The following is a 5,568-nucleotide window of genomic DNA, read 5'->3' as shown; positions in this document are numbered from 1 at the left end:
AGGATCACTAACACTAACACTGAAGCGTAGGATCACTAACACTGAAGCGGTGTAGGATCACTAACACTGAAACGGTGTAGGGTCACTAACACTAACACTGAAGTGGTGTAGGATCACTATCACTAACACTGAAGCGGTGTAGGATCACTAACACTGAAGTGGTGTAGGATCACTAACACTGAAGCGGTGTAGGATCACTAACACTGAAGTGGTGTAGGATCACTATCACTGAAACGGTGTAGGGTCACTAACACTGAAACGGTGTAGTGTCACTAACACTAACACTGAAGCAGTGTAGGATCACTATCACTAACACTGAAGCGGTGTAGGATCACTTACACTGAAGCGGTGTAGGATCACTAACACTGAAGTGGTATAGGATCACTAACACTGAAGTGGTGTAGGATCACTATCACTGAAACGGTGTAGGGTCACTAACACTAACACTGAAGCAGTGTAGGATCACTAACACTTACACTGAAGCAGTGTAGGATCACTAACACTGAAACGGTGTAGGGTCACTAACACTAACACTGAAGCAGTGTAGGATCACTAACACTTACACTGAAGCAGTGTAGGATCACTAACACTAACACTGAAGCAGTGTAGGGTCACTAACACTGAAGCAGTGTAGGATCACTAACACTTACACTGAAGCAGTGTAGGATCACTAACACTAACGCTGAAGCAGTGTAGGGTCACTAACACTAACACTGAAGCGGTGTAGGATCACTAACACTAACACTGAAGCAGTGTAGGATCACTAACACTGAAGTGGTGTAGGATCACTAACACTGAAGCGGTGTAGGATCACTAAGACTAACACTGAAGCGGTGTAGGATCACTAAGACTAACATTGAAGCGGTGTAGGATCACCAACACTAACACTGAAGCGGTGTAGGACCACTATCACTGAAGCGGTGTAGGATCACTAACACTAACACTGAAGTGGTGAAGGATCACTAACACTAACACTGAAGCGGTGTAGGATCACTAAAACTAGCACTGAAGCGGTGTAGGATCACTAACGCTAACACTGAAGTGGTGTAGGATCACTAACACTAACACTGAAGCGGTGTAGGATCACTAACACTGAAGCAGTGTATGATCACTAACACTAACACTGAAGCGGTGTAGGATCACTAAGACTAACACTGAAGCAGTGTAGGATCACTAACACTAACAGTGAAGCGGTGTAGGATCACTAACACTAACACTGAAGCAGTGAAGCACCGCTTCAGTGTTAGTTTTAGTGATCCTACACCGCTTCAGATGTTAGTGATTCTAATAACTCATTATGTGCCTCAATTTTCGAATCAGCTCAAAGAGAAAAACAAACAAAATATACATGCCTTCAGATATAATTGAATACTAACATTAACACTGAAGCGGTGTAGGATCACTAATACTGTAGCGGTGTAGGATCACTAAAACTGAAGTGGTGTAGGATCACTAACACTGAAGCGGTGTAGGATCACTAACACTGAAGCGGTGTAGGATCACTAACACTGAAGTGGTGTAGGATCACTATCACTGAAACGGTGTAGGGTCACTAACACTAACACTGAAGCAGTGTAGGATCACTAACACTAACACTGAAGCGTAGGATCACTAACACTGAAGCGGTGTAGGATCACTAACACTGAAACGGTGTAGGGTCACTAACACTGAAGTGGTGTAGGATCACTATCACTAACACTGAAGCGGTGTAGGATCACTAACACTGAAGTGGTGTAGGATCACTAACACTGAAGCGGTGTAGGATCACTAACACTGAAGTGGTGTAGGATCACTATCACTGAAACGGTGTAGGGTCACTAACACTGAAACGGTGTAGTGTCACTAACACTAACACTGAAGCAGTGTAGGATCACTATCACTAACACTGAAGCGGTGTAGGATCACTAACACTGAAGCGGTGTAGGATCACTAACACTGAAGTGGTATAGGATCACTAACACTTACACTGAAGCAGTGTAGGATCACTAACACTGAAACGGTGTAGGGTCACTAACACTAACACTGAAGCAGTGTAGGATCACTAACACTTACACTGAAGCAGTGTAGGATCACTAACACTAACACTGAAGCAGTGTAGGGTCACTAACACTGAAGCAGTGTAGGATCACTAACACTTACACTGAAGCAGTGTAGGATCACTAACACTAACGCTGAAGCAGTGTAGGGTCACTAACACTAACACTGAAGCGGTGTAGGATCACTAACACTAACACTGAAGCAGTGTAGGATCACTAACACTGAAGTGGTGTAGGATCACTAACACTGAAGCGGTGTAGGATCACTAAGACTAACACTGAAGCGGTGTAGGATCACTAAGACTAACATTGAAGCGGTGTAGGATCACTAACACTAACACTGAAGCGGTGTAGGACCACTATCACTGAAGCGGTGTAGGATCACTAACACTAACACTGAAGTGGTGAAGGATCACTAACACTAACACTGAAGCGGTGTAGGATCACTAACGCTAACACTGAAGTGGTGTAGGATCACTAACACTAACACTGAAGCGGTGTAGGATCACTAACACTGAAGCAGTGTATGATCACTAACACTAACACTGAAGCGGTGTAGGATCACTAAGACTAACACTGAAGCAGTGTAGGATCACTAACACTAACAGTGAAGCGGTGTAGGATCACTAACACTAACACTGAAGCAGTGAAGCACCGCTTCAGTGTTAGTTTTAGTGATCCTACACCGCTTCAGATGTTAGTGATTCTAATAACTCATTATGTGCCTCAATTTTAGAATCAGCTCAAAGAGAAAAACAAACAAAATATACATGCCTTCAGATATAATTGAATACTAACATTAACACTGAAGCGGTGTAGGATCACTAATACTGTAGCGGTGTAGGATCACTAAAACTGAAGTGGTGTAGGATCACTAACACTGAAGCGGTGTAGGATCACTAACACTGAAGCGGTGTAGGATCACTAACACTGAAGTGGTGTAGGATCACTATCACTGAAACGGTGTAGGGTCACTAACACTAACACTGAAGCAGTGTAGGATCACTAACACTAACACTGAAGCGTAGGATCACTAACACTGAAGCGGTGTAGGATCACTAACACTGAAACGGTGTAGGGTCACTAACACTGAAGTGGTGTAGGATCACTATCACTAACACTGAAGCGGTGTAGGATCACTAACACTGAAGTGGTGTAGGATCACTAACACTGAAGCGGTGTAGGATCACTAACACTGAAGTGGTGTAGGATCACTATCACTGAAACGGTGTAGGGTCACTAACACTGAAACGGTGTAGTGTCACTAACACTAACACTGAAGCAGTGTAGGATCACTATCACTAACACTGAAGCGGTGTAGGATCACTAACACTGAAGCGGTGTAGGATCACTAACACTGAAGTGGTATAGGATCACTAACACTGAAGTGGTGTAGGATCACTATCACTGAAACGGTGTAGGGTCACTAACACTAACACTGAAGCAGTGTAGGATCACTAACACTTACACTGAAGCAGTGTAGGATCACTAACACTGAAACGGTGTAGGGTCACTAACACTAACACTGAAGCAGTGTAGGATCACTAACACTTACACTGAAGCAGTGTAGGATCACTAACACTAACACTGAAGCAGTGTAGGGTCACTAACACTGAAGCAGTGTAGGATCACTAACACTTACACTGAAGCAGTGTAGGATCACTAACACTAACGCTGAAGCAGTGTAGGGTCACTAACACTAACACTGAAGCGGTGTAGGATCACTAACACTAACACTGAAGCAGTGTAGGATCACTAACACTGAAGTGGTGTAGGATCACTAACACTGAAGTGGTGTAGGATCACTAACACTAACACTGAAACGGTGTAGGGTCACTAACACTAACACTGAAGCAGTGTAGGATCACTAACACTAACACTGAAGCAGTGTAGGATCACTAACTCTAACACTGAAGCAGTGTAGGATCACTAACACTAACAGTGAAGCAGTGCAGGATCACTAACTCTAACACTGAAGCAGTGTAGGATCACTAACACTAACACTGAAGCAGTGTAGGATCACTAACACTGAAGTGGTGTAGGATCACTAACACTGAAGTGGTGTAGGATCACTAACACTGAAACGGTGTAGGATCACTAACACTAACACTGAAGCAGTGTAGGATCACTAACTCTAACACTGAAGCAGTGTAGGATCACTAACTCTAACACTGAAGCAGTGTAGGATCACTAACTCTAACACTGAAGCGGTGTAGGATCACTAACACTAACACTGAAGTGTGTAGGATCACTAACTCTAACACTGAAGCGGTGTAGGATCACTAACGCTAACACTGAAGTGGTGTAGGATCACTAACACTAACACTGAAGCGGTGTAGGATCACTAACACTGAAGCAGTGTATGATCACTAACACTAACACTGAAGCGGTGTAGGATCACTAAGACTAACACTGAAGCAGTGTAGGATCACTAACACTAACAGTGAAGCGGTGTAGGATCACTAACACTAACACTGAAGCAGTGAAGCACCGCTTCAGTGTTAGTTTTAGTGATCCTACACCGCTTCAGATGTTAGTGATTCTAATAACTCATTATGTGCCTCAATTTTAGAATCAGCTCAAAGAGAAAAACAAACAAAATATACATGCCTTCAGATATAATTGAATACTAACATTAACACTGAAGCGGTGTAGGATCACTAATACTGTAGCGGTGTAGGATCACTAAAACTGAAGTGGTGTAGGATCACTAACACTGAAGCGGTGTAGGATCACTAACACTGAAGCGGTGTAGGATCACTAACACTGAAGTGGTGTAGGATCACTATCACTGAAACGGTGTAGGGTCACTAACACTAACACTGAAGCAGTGTAGGATCACTAACACTAACACTGAAGCGTAGGATCACTAACACTGAAGCGGTGTAGGATCACTAACACTGAAACAGTGTAGGGTCACTAACACTAACACTGAAGTGGTGTAGGATCACTATCACTAACACTGAAGCGGTGTAGGATCACTAACACTGAAGTGGTGTAGGATCACCAACACTGAAGCGGTGTAGGATCACTAACACTGAAGTGGTGTAGGATCACTATCACTGAAACGGTGTAGGGTCACTAACACTGAAACGGTGTAGTGTCACTAACACTAACACTGAAGCGGTGTAGGATCACTATCACTGAAACGGTGTAGGGTCACTAACACTGAAACGGTGTAGGATCACTATCACTAACACTGAAGCGGTGTAGGATCACTAACACTGAAGTGGTATAGGATCACTAACACTGAAGTGGTGTAGGATCACTATCACTGAAACGGTGTAGGGTCACTAACACTAACACTGAAGCAGTGTAGGATCACTAACACTTACACTGAAGCAGTGTAGGATCACTAACACTGAAACGGTGTAGGGTCACTAACACTAACACTGAAGCAGTGTAGGATCACTAACACTTACACTGAAGCAGTGTAGGATCACTAACACTAACACTGAAGCAGTGTAGGGTCACTAACACTGAAGCAGTGTAGGATCACTAACACTTACACTGAAGCAGTGTAGGATCACTA

This window comes from Pseudorasbora parva, chromosome 2 (genome assembly GCF_024679245.1).
Source record: "Pseudorasbora parva isolate DD20220531a chromosome 2, ASM2467924v1, whole genome shotgun sequence".
Classification (NCBI taxonomy): domain Eukaryota; kingdom Metazoa; phylum Chordata; class Actinopteri; order Cypriniformes; family Gobionidae; genus Pseudorasbora; species Pseudorasbora parva.
This window is presented reverse-complemented; position numbering follows the sequence as displayed.